The sequence below is a fragment of the Neltuma alba genome, unplaced genomic scaffold, assembly GCF_004799145.2.
Source record: "Neltuma alba isolate B1F8T4 unplaced genomic scaffold, ASM479914v2 tig00000799_pilon, whole genome shotgun sequence".
Lineage (NCBI taxonomy): Eukaryota > Viridiplantae > Streptophyta > Magnoliopsida > Fabales > Fabaceae > Neltuma > Neltuma alba.
The window spans coordinates 16,838-40,016 of record NW_021632197.1 but is presented as its reverse complement, the minus strand read 5'-3'; the positions used below and the strand labels follow the sequence as shown (position 1 = coordinate 40,016).

The 23,179-nt window shown below is 32.6% G+C and overlaps 1 pseudogene; it reads left to right on the top strand.

Moving 5' to 3' along the window:
* Positions 1–877: 877 nt before the first annotated feature.
* Positions 878–4,805, top strand: LOC114746154 (UDP-glycosyltransferase 83A1-like; annotated as a pseudogene).
* The last annotated feature ends 18,374 nt before the right edge of the window (positions 4,806–23,179 follow it).

The following is a 23,179-nucleotide window of genomic DNA, read 5'->3' as shown; positions in this document are numbered from 1 at the left end:
TCCTTTTCGTAACTTAATAGATTTAAATGGGCAAAAAATGATTAATCCATCGTTAGATAAAACTATGAACAAGGCATATCGCACAAATAGGTAGAAGAGTAATAATAACCCATGATTTGTTTATGCAACATAATATTTCTATAGTCCCAAATATAAGTCAAAATTATCTCATACAAATTTTTTAAAAAGATATTTCAAGTTAATTTTTTTCGTTTCCAATTATGTTTTTTAATTTTGCCATTAATACTTGACGTTTTCTGTTTTTTTTTTTGCTTTTTGATTTCTAAAACAGGCATTTAATAATAAGTATGGGATTTTATGAAACGTAAGCATTTAATGATATGGAAGTGACTTGTATTTTAGGCCTAATCTTTTTTAAAAAATAACGACTTGTATTTGATAGGAGATAATACTTTAGTTCTCAATATAAAACCCCACTGATTTATTTGGGAAGGTTAAAAAAGTTATCAAATTACTCTGAAGTACTCATATTTATTGTTTTCATCTAAACTAATTTGTTATTAATAAATTACTATATAATCTAATAATACACATAAATATTTTAGAAAGATAAAAAATGTTATAACTAAATAATTTAATAACTTCTTTAATCTTTTTAAATTACTCAACTAGGTCCAGAAGTAATGGTATAAATCTAATCTTGATTAAGCAATTCTTAATTGATATATTAAGTTTCTATTATTCAAAGCTGGGGACTAGAAAGGAGCGATCAACTTTAATTTCTTCCTTGCATTTTCTTGACAACTCATGTCAACATTATGCTTTTTACGTCCATAGTGATGTAATATTCGCTTAGCCTTTAATTTGTTTCTACGATTTGTTCTATGTATGACAAGTCAAATCCATATTATATAGAAACTATTATATTAATAAGCCATATATAATAAACTACATCATTCATGAATGATCAAAGAAAATTTTGTCACGTTTCCTTAAGATGTCGACATTTTTATCCCCTCCACAAGTACCTAGGACTTTTCCTCAGTGTTGACTTTCCTTACTTCCCATTTCCCAAGTAACACACACAGACACACCCACAAACGCAAGAACAACCATCAGAGACCAATCCATTGATAGCAGTAAGCTAAAAACTTTTTCATCCGTCCTTCAAATCCTCTGCTTTCTCTACAAAGATGAGCCCTATCCCTCATTTTCTTGTAATACCATTCCCACTTCCGGGACATGTGAATCCTCTGATGCAGTTCTCTCATGTTTTGGCCAGGCATGGCTGCAAGGTCACTTTCCTGAACACAGAGTTCGGTCAAAAGCGAGCCATGGCTGCAACTTCTGACAAACAGAACAATGAGAAGAAGAACCCCATAAAAATGTTGACGCTGCCGGACGGTATGAGTGATGAAGATGACAGAAGTAAGCCATTTGAAGTTCTGCAATCAATCAAGAACTCCATGCCTGAGAAGCTTCCAAAGCTCATTGAAGAAGTCAATACTAATAATGGGAATGAAGATAGTAAGATCTCATGCATAGTAGTTAGTTTGAATATGGGATGGGCTTTAGAAGTTGGCCACAAACTGGGAATTAAAGGGGCTGTCATGTTTCCTGGTTCTGCTACTTTCATGGCCTCCCTTGACTGCGTTGAAAGGTTGATTCATGATGGAACTATCGATTCTGAAACTGGTAAGACTCTTGGTTCTCAATTAATCTCTTTGCTCAATTTAACTACGTACGTTGATTTGCTTATAGGCTTGAGATATGTGACTATGACTGCTAGTTTAACTTCTAATTAGAGCAGTGGTGCATTGGTTTCTTTCTAGTTAGTTACAAATTTAACATCATATAGCAAGAAGGGATCAAAACTTACATTATATGGTGACGATCCTCTTCTTGGATTAACATTTGACAAACCAATAGCATACAAGACCTAGGGAGCACTAACGCACAACAGAAAAAGACGTAGAATATGCACTCCAGACATATATGCACACATGCATTGCACATGTAGATTTATGAACATATTTATATACATACATACACACACACACATATGGCAATTTGGGTACTTCAATCAGTATTGATTTGGGGGGGGGGGGGGGAGTACTTCAATTAAATGCAGAACCATGACGAGTGGTGGGGGCTATCAAATAATACTAAACTAACTAATGCAGTAAAGCAATGCTAAGCTACGTCCATCTCTTTGAGGAGTCGATTACTAAGTTTCTATTTTAATTAAGCAACAACCACAAATTAACAAGGATGGAGATGTATTATTTAACTAATTAACTAATTCTGAACAAAATGCATACCAAATTATATGCTAAAACTACTGTTTATATATTTTCTTTTGTTCTGATGGGATTAGAGAATGGAAATGTATGTGAATATGAAAGGCACCCTCCTAGAGAATGGAAATGCATACCAAATAGGTCTTTGGCTTTCCTAGTTCATTTAGGATTGGGTGTTAATCATTAAGTCTAAAAGAAAACCTCAAGATACCACCTGAGTCTAGTGACATTAGCTGATAATTACTCCTAGAGACCTAGCACAAGCAGTTATTCTTTAATCACACTATCGGACACCACTTAGTTGCATTAGATATAGGACTGTATAATTTGCTTCCTCTTGAGAATTTTCACCGTGTAACTCCCAAACAACAGCTAATTCAATCACACATCTGATTAACTGTGAGGAACAAAAGACGAGCAATCGATCTATCAAGCAAAGTACACATATCAAGCAAAGTACATCAAAACAGAACCTGAGGAGGAGAATGAACTCAGAATACTCCCCTGCTGAAGCACTGAAATGGGGCCTCCGATCAATCTCTAGGAGAAGGAATGATCAGCCACGCATTGAACCAAGCAAAGCTACCCCGACCCTCTGATTCGAATCAGAAATGGAGGTGGAAGGAGGAGATGAAGTCGCCAGAATGGAGAGATGGATGAAACGAGAGAATAAGAGATCGATGGTGACGAGTGGAATCTGAGATAGAGAATGTGATGGGCAGAGAAATCCCCAGAGGAAGTGAGCTGAAGATGGACCGGATATGAATTAGGAATCGAGAGATGGGATGAAAGAAAGAAGTGAACAGAGGCGCCAAAATCTGATTGCCGAAACGATGTGTTTAGCCTCCACTCCTTCATCGTCTTTCCTCTGACATTGGGACCCTTGACTTTGAGCTTCATTTTCTTGATTCTTTGTATGCCATTTCCTATTTCATCTTCTAATACCTCTTTTCTCCAAATTTTCCTGCATATAATGAAATTTCCAAAGATGAGAGTATCTTCATCCAAAAATAGGGAAACAAGTAATTAAAAGTTTATTCCATAAATCACGTAAATATTAAGATTTAAACTTCTTTTTTCCAAAAATGCCCCTTACACTCATTAATTATCCACAATATAAATGATTCAAGCTATAAAAGTGCATCAAACCCATCAAAATATAAAATGGAAATATATAAAACATATGGGTTTGTCACACTACTAATTTTTAGAGATTAAAAAATTAGTTTAATTAGTTACTTGTAAAAAATATATTTTGGTTTCCCTAATATATCCTATTTAATTGTTTGCATTGAAACTAACCCCTTATGAAAAACCCTTAATAAATATAATTGATAGAGATAGTTTAGAGGAAAAATTATAAATTTGGAAAATAAAAGTGAATTAAGATCTTATATTTAATATTAAAAGTAAGTTCTTTAATAATTAGCTAGTAGTATTATGTTTAGAACTGGAAGGAATGTTTTATATTGTTTTTAGACTTATTGCACGTATCATATTACCCTAATTTATCTGTACTAGTTAATTTGGCCATATGCATGCAGGACAACCAATGAAAAATCAGGAAATTCGGCTTTCACCAGACATGCCTATGATGGACCCAGCACACCTACCATGGACAACCTTAGGCAAGTCCTTCTTCGGCCATATGTTACAAGAGGTGCAAACCTTAATAAGGTTAGGACAATGGTGGCTTTGTAATACAACTTGTGAACTCGAACCTGGTGCACTGTCAATATCACCGAAGTTCCTATCAATTGGCCCACTTTTACCAGATGGTGACCAAAACACAACTTCATTCTGGAAAGAAGATCAAACCTGCCTCAATTGGCTCGACCAGCAACCACCTCGATCTGTGGTTTATGTTTCCTTTGGAAGTATTGCAGTAATGGAGATGAACCAATTCAACGCTGGGACTTGACCTTTTAGACAAGCCTTTTCTTTGGGTCGTACGTCCTAGTAACATAGACAAGCCAAACAACAACTACACATTCCCAGAAGGGTTCAAAGGTGACAACGGTAAAATTGTCAATTGGGCTCCACAGAGGAAGATTTTGAACCATCCTTCTGTTGCTTGTTTCGTTAGTCACTGTGGTTGGAATTCTACTATAGATGGTGTGTATAGTGGCGTGCCATTCTTGTGTTGGCCATTCTTTGGCGATCAGCATGAGAATAAGGCGTATATTTGTAATGAGTGGAAGATTGGCATGGGATTTGATAAGGATGAAAATGGATTGATAACAAGGGAGGAGATAAAGAAAAAGGTAGAGAAGTTGCTTGGAGATGAAGAAATAAGAGTGAATTCTTTGGAATGGAAAGAAAGCATTATGGATAATATTGTTGAAGGTGGTCGATCTTCAGAGAATCTCAAGAAGTTCATTAATTGGGCTAAAGAATGAGGATTAAACCTGCATCCACAATCCAATTTCTGATAAGGTTCTTGGCCTACATAGACTTCGATATGCTCTAATTGTTCAAGGGTTTGGGAATTGGAAAATGTTTGTTTTCTAATTATTATAATCTTTTGAAAAAAATGAAATTTAATTTGATCTATGTAACATACACCTTGAATAATCAACAAGAAACAAGAAATTGGACCGGCGAATAAACTAGTTGGGGTACTAATTCAAGGGTTAATGAGTTAAATTGAGGTTAATTGAGGTCAAACCGATACTAATTAAAATAATATAATTTAAGTAAAATGTGTGAAAAATATTAGGAAAATGATATAAAAATGATGGCTGAATTTCAAAATCTGCAAATAGTCACTTAAATAAGCAAAATCCTAATTTAGGTATAGGTGATCAAATTGGAATTTGTAAATTTACTAAAATAACCATACTACCCTTTATTATTTTTTTAAAAAAATACCAAGCACCCTCATCGGCTGGCCGGCTGTTGGAGCTCCAGTGATGGGGCGGCCATAGAAGTTCAAGTGAGCTACGATCATCAGAGCTCTAGCAACCGGCTGATGACCGGTCAATGGAGCTTTGGTGGCCGAAAACTATTTTTGAAAATTTTTACAACTTCAATAATGCGAATAACAAGTTCATTAATGCTATTAACAAGTTTGGTATAACAATTAATAACAAGTTTTTAAAAAAAAAATCAAAAAGTGGCATTTTTGTAACTTTAGTAACACAGTTAACAAGTTCTTTAATGCTATTACTAAGTTCGCACTACAAGAAAAAAACACCTTTAACAGCAGTTAAAAAGGCTTTTCATGGCAGTTTTTGAGATGCAGTGAATTCCGTCAACATTATAAGCAAGGAATTTCGTGACAATTTATAGCTGCCATAAAAAATTAACTTTCCATGGTAGTTTTATAAAGTAATCGTTGTAGAAAGTCTGCCTTTTAATGGTAGCTTTTTTTTTTAAAAAATATTCGATTCAATTTCCTATACAACCTCCTTGCAATGCCAAACCAATTATAAACCAATTCCGACTAGCGTAATAGAAGAATGCAAAGCCATTGTAAGACATAAACTCAACCTAATATTAACATAACTAATGTTTCCAATTCTTATTCAATCAACTACACCTTATAATCAACAACTTAACTAATTAATATTTCAACTAAACATATATAATAAACAATGAAATAAAACGTGAATGACTTAACTAATTTACACTTTCAAAGTTCTCAAGTAATGTTTTAGACGAAGCATTCCTTATTGAGTTGAAGAATTAAAAATAACAAAGTCGTTAGTTAACTAGATAAAAAATGTGAACAGAATTGAAGAATTACAATATAACTTATATTTACCTCATCTAACTTCTCAGCAACCCCTGTCTCAGTGAGGTCATTCATATAGCGGATCATGTAATATCTGCTATCAATACTTCCAGGTTAACAATATTAACAAAATGAAAAATAAAATTAAGTATCTAACTTTGATTATGTAAAAAATTTATAAAAATTAACTTTGATTATATTAAAAATTTATAAACATATACTTAGCTTAGAATAACATACTTGTGAGAGAATCCATGTTGGTGATGGCTTATTTTTCTGTTTGGCCACCACATTGAAACTATAAAAAGCCCTATCAGAAATAAAAAAAGAAAAGATATTAGAGCATTTTTTGTAAGCTTTACTTGTAATAAATATATAAACATAAATTCACATGTCAATAACATCTTTGATTTCATTTTGTGGAGCTCCACAGAGGGAATCAAATCACTAGATGTTGTTATCAAGGGGGGCCAAAACAATGAGGGTCTAATAATAACTATAAAATATAAACCATGTTAATTATAATTCTGTATATATAATTTGTGTGTATCTCAAATACAATAATATACTTACACTTCAATGTAAGGTACAAAATGTAATTTCTTCTTCGTCTGAGTCATTGTGGTCATCATGTAGATTGACCTCGCTTCCGCAGTATTTATTACTTTTTGTACCTTTTAAGGACACACAAAGTCATACCATATCCTATTTGTGTATTTCAAATTTATCACATCACAGATAAGATGCTCTTTTATCACAGGAATACTTCGCCGAGTACTGTTTAAACATTTGACACAGGGACAACAATACAAGCCATCTCTTTTGTTAGGGGCATTTCTCTGAACAAACTCAATAACCCCAACTTCATATTCTTTGCTAATTCTCCTAGCTTTCATCCAACTATGATCTATTATTCTATAGAGTCAATAAGCATAGTTGTCAAATTCAATTCTAGCTACTTAATTCGACTATTCAAATAAATAAAATAATTCAGTGTTAGTAAATAAATTAAAATTAACTAACACTTAATTATATATTAAAGGGAATGCCTTTTTTATTTTATAAAAATTTTGATAGAGTTTCCCCTTAAATGTAAGGAATCCCAAATAATTTAAACAGTGGACAAATCAATCAATCAACTAACCAATAATATAAGAAACAAATACTACCTCTAGTCCTTAATATAATAGCTAGTTGACTAATTTGAGTAAAGTAAGAAAAGTAGTTAAGTTAATTATTTGTGATAAATAGATGTTGTCTTTCCTAAGATATCTTTACTAATCAAGTGTATTGGCTAAAACTACTATTATTACAAGGACTATCTTGGGGAAAAAATGGATAAATATGAGAGAACAAGTGGATTAGGATCTTATATTTAGAACTAAAATAAAATTCAAACGAGTTTTTATATTAAGAACTAGAGGTAGTACAAGACAAATTTGAACAACTATAACCAACAAAACAAAAGCAACAATCTCAAATCAATTCAATAAATAACGATTCTTAAAACTAAAACTTCTAAATCCAAAATGAGAATACAAATAATATCCATTTGTCATGAAATTTTAAACAACACTTTATCATCAAAGTTCATAACAGAAAAAAAAATTCGTCAAATATGTAATAGATTGTTTATTGGTAAATATCAAATTTTATCACAAAAATTTGAAATGAAATATCAAAAAATTATTAAAAAATTAAAAACTTAAAATCTAATCAACTTTGAAGATTTAAACATGTTTCTAACATTGTGTATAGGAAGTAATTGTAGTTTTCTAATTCTAAATGTCACCAACCAACCCTCTGAGTGCCTGTTTGGCAAGGCTTAAATTGGCCCATAAGCCATTTATTTTGGACAGAAACCTGATTGGAAAATCATATCATGTTTGGGAGGGCTTATGTGCAATTGGGCTTGTCTTTGATAAGCTACCTAACTGTGGGTTTAAAATTAAGCTAGGAAGAGGAGCTTATTGAAGTCTGAGAAGAGCTTATTCAAGGACTGTTGGGTAGGTGTGTCAGAGAATTTATTGGGAGTAGCTTCTCTCTTTTTCTTTTTCTCTTCGTTGCTTCTCTTTTCTTATTTTCCCCCCGCTTTCTCATCCTCCAATCTCCAATGCCTTGCTGATACGCTACCCCTCTTCCCCTTTCCTGTTGTTAACACAAGTGTTTCATCAATGTTACGGGACAAAAGACAAAACTGAAAAATGGTAATATTTCTATTTTTTTTTACAACTGATTTATTTTAATTTACTCATTAAAATTCACTTCTTTATATTAAATTAATTTAAATTCATTGTATTATATGTCAATTCATTCTTTTACCATATTTCATTTTATATTTAAAATATTTTTATAATTTCTCTAAATTTTTAAAATTTAATTCATTCATTAAATTTCACTTCTTCGTATTAAATTAATTTTAATTTATTGTATTATGTAAAATCATTTCTTTAATCATGTTTCATTATTTATTACAACTCATACCTATTCTGGTAATTTTATAAACAAACTTACTTTTACTAAATCATAATCCAAACAACCTATTACCGATCTCACTTTTACAAACTAACTTTTTTAAACTCCAATCCAAACACAATTCATTTTACCCAATTTAACTTCTACCAATCTTATTTTTCTAAAAATTAGATTGGAAATAAGCTGCTTTTTTCACTGTCAATCCAAATAGACTCTAAGCATACAAGATACTCTCTTAAAGCTAAAATTTCTAAATCCAAAATGGGAATACAAATGATATCCATTTGCCATGAAATTTTAAACAACACTTTATTATCAATTAAAGTTCATAACAGAAAAAATATTAGCCAAACACTTAACAGATTATTTATTGGTAAATATCAAATTTTATCACAAAAAATTGAAATAAATATCAAAAAATTATTTAAAACATTACAAAGTTAAAAATTAATCAACTTTGAAGATTTAAACATGTTTCTAATGGTGTGCATAGGAACTAATTGTAATTTTCTAATTTCAAATGTCACCACCAACCCTCTAAGCATATAAAATACTCAAAATAAATAATGCAAGACATCCAAAATGTAAAATCAATCAACCCATTTGATATACAACAAATTTATATAATCAAACATCCAAAACAATGAGAAAAAAGGAAGAGATTGAATGAAGAGGAAACTTAACAGTGAGAGACGAGTAAAACACAAGAAGAGGTGAGTATGAATAATGAAACATGGCGGCAAGGCAAAAGGCAGGAAGGGAGGGCCAAAAATGACGATAAAAGCTGAAGATTTGCCAAAAAATGTAGCTTGGATAGTGGGGCAAAGGAGGGGACCATAGTGCACTATGAAACTGTGAAACAATGAAACTGTAAAAACGAAACGTGCAATAGGGTTTATTTGAAAACTTTTAATAGTAGTTACATGGATAACCACCATGAAAAGTTAACAGTTAACGTGTTTTAATTACAAAATGCCACCAACTTTTTTCATGGTGTTTTTCTTTTCAGCCGCTATAAAATGGCGTCATTAAAAGAATTTTTTGTGGTAATATCGATATAGCAGTTAACAATAGATTCTCTAAGAAATTCAAAAAGTGACATCTTTACAACTTCAAAAATGCGGTTAACAAGCTCCGTAATGCGATTAACAGGTTTGGTATAATAGTTAACAACTGTTTTTCCAAAAAATTCAAAAAGTAACTTTTTACAACTTCAGTAATGTAGTTCGTAAGTTTTGCAATGCTCTTAACAAGTTCAACATAACAGTTAACAACAAGTTTTTCAGGAAATTCAAAAAGGGGCATTTTTACAGCTTCAGTAACGCGATTAACAAGTCATATAATGATATTTATAACTCTTATAACGCCATTAACAAAATTTTCCTATAAAGGTTGATGTTTTTAATATTAGCTCCATGTACATCAAAAAATTTTCATTTATTAGACAATCACTATGGTTTTAAGAGTTGTTAATATCATTACATAACTTGTTATTAGAGTTATTGACTGCTATACCAAACTTGTTGATAGTGTAACAAAACTTGTTAACTTGTTACTGTAGTTGTAAAGATGCCACTTTTTGAATTTTCTGAAAAAACCTATTATTAACTGTTATACGGAACTTGTTAATAGCATTAAGAACTTGTTAACTACATTAAAAAAATTATAAGAATTCCTAAAAAAATAGTTGCCAGCCACTGGTGTAACATTCCATTTTTTTTTCTTTATCTTATTATAGGATTTAGGTTATATGGGTGAGATTAATTCATAATATTTAACATTAAAGCTTATTGAATAAATTGTAAATTATAATTTTTGTGATATACATATAAATTATAAAAAAAATAAATAAATAAAAATTATTTTTTAAAAAATTATTCTTTTATATAAAAAATTAAACAAAAAATTATATATATATATATATATATATATAATAAAAAGGCAAGTGGGTGGCGCGTAGGCCACCCACTTCCAGCAGGAAGGAGGGGTTTGGGCCGTGGCCTTCTTTTAATTAAAAAAAAAAAAGGCATTTCAAGTGGGGGTCACGTGTACCCCCACTTTCAAATATTTCCCCCTCTCCTTTATGCCTCGCGTCATATTCCTCAGGACGACTCTGTCGTCCTGTTCGTCGACCACGATAGTGAGTGAGTGTGAGAGGTAGTTTGAGTGTGTGAGAAAGGAAGGACTCTACTTGGATACATATAAGATATTTAGGTAAGCTATTTTCATCCTACTATTTTTATTTAGCTTTTTCTTTTTCATTTCTGTAAGTTTATGGCTGAAAATAAAGCCTATTAGGGCTTGTTAGATTTTTAATTTTTAAGGTTTCTAACTTATTTTGATGATATTAATGGAGCTTATGGGGTTAGAATAGAAGCCTTATGACTTAGATTTTTAGTTGGATGATTGATTTGAGACAATATAAGTTAGGGTTTGGTTGGGAAATTATGATTTGTGTTAATGATGATATTAATTTCGAAATTTATCTCTTAGTTGAGTTCATTTGAGGTTATATTGAGGATCCAATGCTTAAACTTTGAGAATTGTTCTTGAAATAGTAATGTTGATGATTCTTGGAGAGATTTTAACTAGTGGAAGTTGGGTGTTTGGAGTAAATTGAGGAAAATATTATAAGTTATTGATTCTAATGAATGAGAAATGATTAATGGAAGAAGGGAATAGGATTTTAATAATGATTGAAGGCATAGTTGATATATGGTTATTTTTCTAAGAGTTAAAAGTAAGCACTTTTTGGAGATTTTTAGATGATTTGAAGGGATTATTCTTATTAATAATGTGAATGAGAGAAATAGAGTTGGGAAGTACTCGAAATTGTCACTTGGAAGAATAGATGAATTATTATTTTTCGTAAAGATAATTTTTTTTAAAGTAAGCCAATTATGGGGATTTAGTTAATAAACTATTTTAATGCTATATTAATTAGTCTTTTTATATTAATATATGTTTATCAATTTATTATTGTAGAGTGAGCTTGGTTTGGGCTCTTGGGTCTTGAATCCTCCTACTTTTAGCTCTTGTGTCAAGAACTTGAGGTAACCACTTTCTAATTTACCTTGTATGCTTGTTGATGTGATTATAAGCATGTGTTGATATTATAAATGTTATCAATATGTGTTATGGTGGTTTTTGTATGAAAAGTAATTTGTATATCTATATCAAGATTTATGTTTTGATAAATTTATTAGTTAAGAGGGCATGAATTATTTCATCTTATGAATATCTTGTTGATATTGAGCGAATTTGATTATTGAATCTGAGAATACTTTATGGATATTGAATTGTGTGGAGTTGGATGGTTGGATTGTGCTGTATTGGTTGTGCTGAAATGTAATTGTGGGAGGTTTGATTATTTATACCACGTGGTATAGCCACCACTTGGTGCCCAGTGGTTGGCATTAACATTCTTAGGGCCCTCGGTATCACCCTTCCTTTGGCCGGGTCAAGGGTCAGCCCAAGGGACATGACACCTTTCCATATTCTAAGGAAAAGGAACCCATGGTCCGATATGAGCTCTGTAACTTTTGGCCGAGTTACACCTTATTATTGGAGAGCTTGGTGCAGTCTTGTAAAAGAGACGAATCATGTTATGTGTGAATAGCCCATGGGTTCTGTCAGAGGTTATAAGGATGGTTGATGAAGTTCTATGCATGCAAGTTACTTTTTGAATTATTATATATTGTTTTCTGTAAAGATGTTTAACTTATATGTTATTTGAAATTATACTTTGTCCGCTTAGCTATCTTGTAATCACTCCCTGGATACTTGTTGAATTGGAATTGTGGTTACTGGGTCAATTTGACTCACCCCGTGGTTGGTCCCATGGGGAAGTTGTCCGAGGCTTGAGTTTTCCTTTCCATTCTGTATAGCCTCTATTTTGGTATACATGATTCGATTGATGTATATTGCCAAACTTTAGGGCCTTTTTGTTATACTTAACATAATCATAACCTTTCCACTGCATTCTAGACTTGTACTACTGAGAGGAACCCTTTTTGGACATATGTGATTGTTATTTTGATTGCAATTGATAATGGGCAATAGTGGTAGTTATTTTGGTGGACTTTAAATGCCCTAGCCCATTTACAATTGGTCTTAATTGCATTTGAGATTCCAGATTATTGCTGATGGATTTGATATATATATATAAAAAATCAAATGTTGATCCTTTCTTATTTGATTAACTATCTTTACTATTCTAGAATAGTAGCTACTACTCTGTTAAAGATTTGGATTGTTATTGACTATGGTAGATTTCTATTTGATTGGGCTTGTCCTTCCTATCATGGTTAGCCTTTTATAGTAATTATCGTTTTGAAAATGTTTATTTACCATGAATTATGGGAGTTGTTACAACTGGAACTTCGGTGGTAGGCTATCAGAGCTCCGGTGATGGCAGCCCATTGAACTCTGGGAACTGCCACTGATGCCGGAGCTTCGATGACCAGTAGACTGGTGAGGGTGCTTGGTATTTTTTTTTTTAAAAAAATAAAGGGCAATATAGTCATTGTAAAAAATTTGCCAATCCTAATTTGGTCACCTATACTTAAACTGGGATTTTGCTTATTTAAGTGACCGTTTGGGGATTTTAAAATTCAGTGATCATTTTCATGTCATTTTCCCAAAAATATTCATATTCTAATTATAAAAAAAATAAGATTTAATTTTTTATTTTCTTTCTTTTTACTCTCTCTCTCTATCTTCATAACCCATTAAATTTACTCTTTAGTGTTTTTTTTTTTTTTGCTTTTACTTCTTATTCTCTTTCCTTATCTCCTACATAAGCACATGACTTGTTTTACTTTTTCTCCACTATTTCCTCCTTCCATACTCATCCATCAAATCCTATTTTTCTCATCTTGCCTACATATTATTCTCTTTGTTTGAGTCTTCCCTCTGTTCTCTTCCTTCTTGCCTTCAATCAGCACTAGAGTCTCTTCTCCCTTCTCTTTCTCTTTTCCTTCCATGAGCAACACGAGCTGGGTCTTAGAAGAGGAATGCTGAGATGAAGATATAATAGCGACAGCCATGAAGCGTGATGTTAATGTCATAAGGACCAGCAATGTTCAATTAGAAGACTAAGCTTAAAACCAGTGGACACAAGGAGGTAGACAAATATAGAGCTTCTTTTCTTTCTTTCTTTCTTTTTTCATTTTTTTCTCCAAATCTAGAAAAATATAACCCGGGTATTCAACAAATCTAGTAGGTTATCCAGTTATCATTGGTTGGCATCGAGTTAAATTAGTTTATGCCGGGTTGCTTCCCATCTAGCTTATGAACTAAACCAAACTAGACAAGTGGCTGATTTACTGGTTTCTAGTCTAAACTGCCTCGTCCAGTCCAGGCTTTTGTTCTCTAATAATTAGTCATGCTTTATGTTCATAAAAATTAGGAAATCAAAATAAAATCTTGTATAAAGTTAAAAAACAACAGCTCATTTGGAATGACTTATAGGTAGTTTTTTAATCATGATTTATGAAATACAAGGTATGTATGTGAGATAAGTTTTATCTTAGTTTACGTAAAATATACCTATAAGTGCTTTTCATTATGATCCCAAGCAAGCATGCTTTTGCCTATTATTTAATGAAAAATCTATTTAATTAATTGGGATAAATTAAAAAAAGTCAAACAAATCAATTAATTAGAACAAATATTCATGATTCTCCTAGAATTCTCATGTATAATACTATATTATATATAAATAGATAAGGTTGGTAAATTAGTTTAAGAAAAAATGATATTTCAAAAAATCCATGTGACACCTTACTTTATTACCTAATTTTATATCAAGTGAGAGCATTTGGAACCATTTCTCAAGTCTTGAAGTTAGAAAAATTTAAACTTTTTTTTAAATTTCATTTCTCGGGTTACTGAACTTTGAAAATCATAACTAATTCTACAAAAATCAAAATAATATGGTTCTAAGTCCTACTTAAAACTCAAAATGAGCTCTTTAAGGGAAAAATATATCCAGAGTATGAACTTAGCGCATGTGTGCCTAGTTTCAATGACAAGATGTACTGTTTATTTGGTAATTTTTTTAATTTTTTAGAATTTATGCCCAACTTTGAAAGAGCATAACTTTTTGTACAAAATTTCAAATTTTATGAAATACCACTCATTTTGAAGCTAAAAATATGAACTATTAAACTGTTAAGTTTGAGATCCAAACTCTATCATTTGCCTAAAATTTTGCATGGTCAAACTTTATCCTTAAAGAGGTCAACTTTCATCTCCTTTTTGCAAAACTTGTTAGTTTGAACCAACCTACAAGCTCCAAAAGTTATCCAATTGTCAATCCGCATATGTTACACAACCTATACATAAAGTTCAACATAATTCTATACTAATTTTACAACATTCTTCTTCATGGTGGCATCGCTTCCTTGCCCTTGGCCACGTTACTTTCTTGGCTTATTGGTGTTATTTGAACATAGAGAGGAATGAGATTTCATAGAAATCTCAGTAGCAAAGAAAGTACAACAATAATGTTAAACATACTAGATATATTACAATCAATTCCACAAAATATTTTTTACCTCTATGCCATGTAAAAACCATATCAATTCATTCCAAATCAATATATATTGATGCATCTTGCCAAGATATACCAGGCAAACAAATCAAACACATTACCATCAAACAATTTCAAATACTATATGGCATATATTCAAAGAATCATATCACGTAATAATCAAGCAAGTCCACATTAAAATTATAAATTCCATGCTACCTTTTTGAGCTCAATTACACAGCCTCTTCTCTAAGTGCTTGGACTTCGAATTGCTTGCTAAAACAACCTATCAAACAACAAGAATTATAGTGTTCCAAATCAATCATACCATCAATTACATAATTCTTTCTAAAACCCTACCCGTTTTTTTTCATAAATTTGGGGTTTAAGTATCATCAATTTTTTCCATAACTCCCATAGGTTTTTTCTACACAATTTTTCATGTAGAATCTATTTTTGAACCTAGATTCATCAAAATCCAACTCCTCCTACCACTTCTGCTCTTGGCCGAATTGATACCTTAGGGTTCAAAATTCTATTTTCAATTTTAATGCTTCCAAACTCATGTTCTCATTATATCCCTACGCAAGATCACCTTCTAAATCTATTGGAAGCACCAAAACAACAAAAATCAAACCCTAGGATGTCCATCTCTATTTGGACGAATAATATTGGATTTAGAGTTAGAATTTTCATTTTTTATTCTAATACTTTTAAACACTTTCCTTTGACATATTCCCATAAAAAAATACATTCTAAACTTATTGGAATCATTAAATTAAACTGAAACAACTTCTAACCCCATGAACCAAGCTTGGCCGAAACATTACAATAATTAGGGAACTTGGAGTTTCTTCCAAAAATCAATCCAAACATCAACCAAGCAAGTTACTCCAAGCTTTAAATTATGGTTTCTATTCTTCCCTAACCATTTTGCAATGTTTCAAAATTTGGACAGCATAATACCTTGGAATTTTGTCACCAAATTTCCCTTGAAACAAGCTAGAAACATAGCCAAATTAAAGTTTTAGCATACCTTGATTGATCCTTGATTCTTGCTTGATAATTCTTGGCTTATTTCTGCACAGTCTTGGCTCTCAAGACTCAATTTTTCTACAACAAAACTTCTCCCCTTTAAGTGTCTAAAATAACTAAAACCAGAGGATATAAGAGGATGTATTTATAGGAAAAATTTTGGTCATCCCTTGCCTCCAAGTGTCCCATGAAAATTTGAAGAGAAAGGCCATGTGTACACCTTAAGAAGCTACAAAAAATTAGGAGTGTACAAGTGTCCCATATGCCATTATGATTTGGAAAAAATCATATAATATTTTGCATTATTTTAGTCTATAATCATGTGGACCACTTGGGCCATAAATTTACTGTTCATTTCTGGCCCAAAATCAAGCCCAATGGGTTAGAGAAAGAAGGAAGAAGTATTACCTTTTATTTCCAAACATTTTTCCACTTGATTTCACCGTATCGGCTAAAATTCCTTTCTAATTTCCAATAATATTTTTGGACCTCCAAAAATCATATTTTAATATAGGAAGGTCTTCTGAATTTTTTTAGAATTTATCTCAACTTTTAACTATTTATTTTGAATCTTTGTCAGAAATCGGTCTTTACGGATAAGATTTTGGTGATAAATATTTTAAAATTAATCCTTTCACTTTTAGGGACTAAAAATAATTTTATAAACTCAAATAAATTCTCAAATAATTTTTTTATATTTTTTCTAGAGTTATTGAGGCATCTACACATTTAAAATAATTGTTTCTGACTAATTTTTTTTTACTCTTTTTCTAGAAAAACCTCTATTTAGAGAAAATTCTGTAATAAATTATTTTCATTATATTTCCACCTTTAGGGGCCTTAAATAGGGTTCCAAACCTTTTAATTTACCTTTTTACTATTTTTTGAGAATTTTTTAAAATTTTTCTCTAATTTTTTCATTTTTCCCTTCCTAGACCGATAATTTCAAAAATATCAATCCAGACAAGATCAAATTTCAACTTAAAAGTTTTTCTGCCTCTGAGTCTGTTTTACTACTTGACCTCTATCTAATTTATTATTCACATTCCCAGGGTTAAAATTGGTGGGATTTCACAATCCAAATCATTAATCTATTGCTATTATAAGCGATGGGTCTCCGCAAGACTATCTAGAAGTGCGACAAGTGGCACAATGAGGACTAAAATAAATACGTTAATGTTTTGAATCATTTTTAAATAATGCGTCCTCTCTTTTGTAATTTAATAAAGGGTTAAGGTGCAATTTTAACAAAAAAGTTTACCGTAAGGAGCACTGGGCACCATAAAGTTTATTTGGGTGCAAAAATATACATGAAGTTGTCAAAAGAGAGCATCTGGCACCATGCCGTTAACCTCTGTCAGTTTACCATTAGAGGGGCCTAGAAAGTCAGTTTTAAGATGCATTTTTAACAACAAAGTTTGCATCAAGGGGCATTAGGCACCATGAAATTTACTTGGGTGTAAAAATATAAATGAACTTTGTAAAAGGAAAAAAATCACAAAATTCTTCAACGTCCATAAACATCCATTAATTTTATTCCTTTCGGTCTCACCAAATGCTATATTTTCTCTCTATAAATTTCCACTTCCAAGCCGATCCATATTTCTCTCATCATAGTCAACACACACCCACACACTCTCTATCATGTCATTTTCTGAGCCTCCAACCTTTTATATGTATTTAAGCAAAACACATCTTTCCCTTCTAGGATATGAGGTTTATTGCTTGCATCCAAGTACTACCTACAGTTCTTAATATAGGATGCAATGGACTAATTTGAGGAGATTAAAAATAAATAAATAAATTACTTTAAAATATTATATTTATTTTTTTCCTCCAAATTAATTTTCTTAGCTTGTAAACTAATATATAATTTAATGATGCATGTAAATATTTTAGAGAGATCATGTACTATATGCTATTGCATCAAATAAATAAATAATATAATATTTAAAGTAATTTATTTATTTATTTTAATCTCCTCAAATTAGTCCATTGGATCCTATATTAAGGACTGGAGGTAATACTTGGGTGCAAGTAATGAACCTCATATCCTAGAAGGGAAAGATGTGTTTTGCTTAAATACATATAAAAGGCTTGAGGCTCAGAAAACGACATGACAGAGAGTGTGTGGGTGTGTGTGTTGACTATGATGAGAGAAAGATTGATCGGCTTGGAAGTGGAAATTTATAGAGAGAAAATATAGCATTTGGTAAGACTGAAAAGAATAAAACTAATGGATGTTTATGGAAGTTGAAGAATTTTGTTATTCTTTTCCTTTACAAAGTTCATTTATATTTTTACACCCAAGTAAATTTCATGGTGCCTAATGCCCCTTGATGCAAACTTTGTTGTTAAAAATGCACCTTAAAACTGACTTTCTGAGCCCCTCTAACAGTAAACTGACGGACGTTAACGGCATGGTGCCTAATGCTCCCTTTTGACAACTTCATGTATATTTTTGCACCCAAATAAACATTATGGTGCCCAGTGCTCCTTACGGTAAACTTTTTTGTTAAAATTGCACCTTATCCCTTTAATAAATCAGTTAATATTTGTTTGTTAACTGTAGATTTCAGTTACCTCACATTTTGTTCCTAAATATTTTGATTTAGCTAGGTTTTTCTGAAAATTGTGGCTGTTGGTAACTTAAAAAATTTGATTTAGTGTGTTTTATTTTCCCCCCAAAGATATTCACCGCTGTTATTTTTTACTAGGGATAATTATGTTAATTTAAACTAACTAACATAATTATTGTTGTTATTTTTTACCGGGGATAATTATTCTTTTACCGTGTTTTGTAATTACCGTTGGTTATAAAGCAAGAATTGGTTACACGCCAACGTGTGAATTTTGATCACTAGAACATGTTGTTCTGGATTTTATGGCTTTGTTATGGGTAGTTTTTTTATTCCAATTAAGAAATATTTCTGGTTTGAATTTAAATTCATTAATCTCAATTAAAAAAGCTGTTAGTATTTCAAATTTTAAATTAAAATTAATAGTTCATAAAAAGTGGTTATTCATCCCTCAATTAAATCATTTTGAATTTACAAATATATTTATAAAATTAAAAAAATAATTGAATAGACTTATATGCCCATGTTGTTATGTTTTTGGGTGAAATTTCCTGCGGTTGGTTAGTTTTTTAGAATTCAAATCAATATTTCATACTTTAAATTCAAATTAATATAAATCTTTAAACTGGAAATAAAGTTTTACAACATTCAGCTTCATCAACAATTAATAATCTTCTGGAGATTGGGGTTACCAGTTTACTTGGAAAGGCCCTTAATTCCAGGTTATGATAAAGTGTATGAAAAACTTGACCAAGGGCTATGTAATCAAGAGTGGAGATGCATATTTCAAGAAATTGTATTAAAGTATTAACTAGGTTGGAGTGTTCTGACCATAATCCACTTTTGCTTTGTCTAAAAAGGGAGAATAGGAAGTAGGGGAAGAGACCTTTTAGGTTTGAAGTAGCTTGGATGCTTTATGAGGGCTGCAAACCTTTTATTGAGGATAACTGGAGGAGAGGGTACTGTGTGAGAAGAAATTTGATAGAATTGCATAAATAGTTGAAAATCTGGAATGATGAGGTGTTCAGGAATATCCAAAAGAAGAAAAGAGAACTTTTAGCTCGGCTAGATGGCTTGCAAATCAAAATAGGCAGATTGGTGAGACCCTGGCACTCCCTATTGCATTTGGAAAGGAAACTCCAGGATGAGTTAGAGGATGAATGGATTAATGATGGTGATAGGAACACCAAATTTTATCATGTGAGATGCAAGAAGGAGGAGAAATAAAGTAGCTATGCTTAAAAGTGACGAGGGGGTATGGGTAGAGGATGAGGAGCCCCTCCAAAAAATAGCTAGAGTTTTATGCAAGGAACAAAAAATCAGACCAGACACTAAACCAGTTGAGATAGTGGTTCAAAGGTCAGTTCGTCAGACCGAGATCAACTTGGGGTCTAATCAGTCATATTAAAATAATATAATTTAATTAAAAATAACAATAAAACAACATTAACAATCACTAATAACAAAATATAAAAAATATGACAATAATTTGATCGTAATAATAACAAAATATAACAACATTGAGAATTTTGATCTTTATGGTTCATCATTAATTAATATTAACAATCATTATTACCAAAATTATCATTAAAATTCATTTTAATCTATAGGGTTGATATATTAGGAGCTGCATGAGAAAAAATAGGACCAATAACAACCTAATCATTCAAATCGGTTTATTACTGGTTTATACTAGTTTTTATTGGTTTTCACTAGTTCACACCAATTTGACTGGTTCTTTACCAATTCAACTTCCTCTCGGTTTAGTATCCAAACTAAACTGGTCATCAGTTTACCAGTTGAACTGATCAGTCCAAACCGGTTTTTCGTTCACTGGTTTTTATGCTAACCTCTTTAAGAAGGAAGAAGGAGGTGGAGAGAAATGCCCTATCTCGGTGGTTACCTTTCTGAGAATGGAGGAGGAGGAGCTGGATTGGATGAGCAGAGATATTACTAATGAAGAAATTAAACATGCTTTATTCTCTATTAGAGCGTTTAAGGCCCCAGGGGAGGATGGTTACCCTGCTATTTTCTTCTTGCGGGAATGGGAAACAGTGGGTTTGGATGTTTGTGATTATGTGAAGAGATTATGGAAGGGAGAGGCTGAACTAGAGGAGATAAATAATACTTTGATTGTGCTGGTTCCAAAAGTGGACAGACCTGAGATGCTAAAGTAGATGAGACCTATTGCATTATGTAATGTCCTATAAAAGAGTGTTATTAAGATCATTGTCAGTAGGTTAGAATATGAAGAAAATTGTGGCCCTTAACCAAGCTAGCTTTGTGCCAGGCAGATTTATTTAGGATAAGATCATTGTTACTTAGGAACTCTTTCACTCGATGAGGAAGATGAAAGGGAAGAAAGGTTTTTTTGCAATTAAAATAGATCTTGAAAAAGCCTATTATAGGATGAGAGGGAGCTTCATAAGAGAGGTGTTGGAGGAGATATGCTTGTGGGATAATTTTGAACCTAATAATGAGATGCATTTCCTCTGTTAAGACCCAAGTCATTTGGAAGGGATCTAAGACAGAAGCTTTTACCCCCTCAAGAGGGTAAGGCAAGGTGATCCTCTGTCCTCATATATCTTCATTCTAGCCATGAAGAAATTGTCTCACTTTATTCAGGAAGATGGAGGAAAGGGGCTTGGAAAGTAATTAAAGTTGGATGACAGGGCCCTGAGGTGACACACCTTATGTTTGGAGATGACTTGAGAGTGTTTGGAGAGGCTACAGTGGACAAATAGCAATTACCCTACATTGTTTAAATAGATTTTGTGCTGTTTTTGAGCAAAAAATTAATGCAAGGAAGTCTGCCATGATTTTTCCAAGAATGTTGCATGAGAGGATCATGACAAGTTGATTGAAATGTCTGGTTTTGTTGAGAAGGAGTATTTAGGCATCTATTCGAGTATTCCCTTAGCTTATGGGCATGGAAAAGGAAAAAGTTTTAGGTATGTGGTAGACAAGGTGAAGAAACGCCTTTCCGGGTGGAAGATTAACTGTCTAAGCCTAGTAGGCAGAACTACTCTTGCAAAATTAGTAATTGGCACCTTGCCAATCTACCCTATGATGGTGTCTCTCCTTCCTAAGTCAATCTTAGCTAAGATTAAATAGATTCAACAAAATTTTATCTGGGGCCTTAGTACTGATTCTAGGAAAGTTCATCTAGTAGGCTGGGATAAGATCCAATTGCCTACGTCTAATGGAGGATTGGGTGTTCTAAACCTATATAACATGAATCAAGCATGCTTAATGAAACTTGCTTGGCAGCTAAGGACATATTTGATGGGATTGTGGAAAGAGGTCTTAATTCATAAGTATAATAAAAGGAGGGAGCTCGAGAATACTCTTTCCATTCCCTTTACTGCCTCTCAGTTATGAAAAGATATTGGAGTTGCCTAGGAACAGCTGAGTAAGAACCTCTAGAGAGGCATGGTTAGGGTCATCTATTAACTTCTGGACTAATGAATGGTTGTAGTAGGGTTTGGTGTTATGGGGGGTTCAGGAGAGACATGTGATGGAAGATGTGAAGACTTGGAGGGTGAATGACTTGCTAACTAACACAAGAGAATGGAATTGGGAGATCATTGATCCTGTCCTCCCTCAACAAATTAAAGAGTGTATTCGTACTTGTGTTCCACCTAGGAAGGAAGCGAAAGATCAGTGGTTGTGGAAGGGTGGTAAGGAAGGTTCCTATCCTATTAAGAGTGGTTACTTATTTATCAAGAATGATTGAATGGGGACAAGAGCAAAAATCTAGAATGTTATTTGGCATTGGAAAGGGCCTGAAAGAATTTGTTTATTTCTGTGGCTGGTGGCTAGAAACAGCCTGAACACGAGGGCCCTAAGGAATTACAGATGGGATACAAAAGATTTATGTGACCTATGTGGGGCTAAGGAATTCTAAAATTTTGTATTTTTGCACAAGATGTTTGGGACTGCTTAGAGATACCAATGTTTGAGAATGAGAGCCAAATTCAACTACAAGATGACATGGAGGCAATTCATAAGTGGCTTCTTGAAAACTTGAATGAAGAGAGGAAGGTGTGCAACATACCTCTGATGACTATCTTCGGTGTAGGTTGCTGGTCATTGTGGTAGCAAAGGAATTCAACACTGTTCCAATCTAAGCCCCTAAATATTAGATCTTGTGTTGAACGAACATTACACTTCGCTACAGAGACTAGGGAGGCAAAAGGAGGGGATAGACTGGTAAAAGAAGTACCAAGGAGATCTAAAGGCTCAATATAGGATTGTTGGCAATGTTCAAAGAAAAGGTGGGTGAAGCTAAACACTGATGGCTCCTCCAAAGGCAATCTAGGATCTTCTGGATGTGGGGGTGTCATTCGTAATGATGTGGGCGAGTGGCTGTGTGGGTTTACAGAACAAGTGGGTTACTATGGAACTTTGGAGGCTGAGGAGTAGGGGTTAAGAAAGGCTTGGAGCTAGCTTGGAATCTGGGTTTCAGACGAGTAGAGTTAGAGGTGGACTCTGAAATTCTAGGGAGAATAGTTTGTGGGAAAGAAGAGGATGTGGGTTATACCTTTAATCTTTTAAG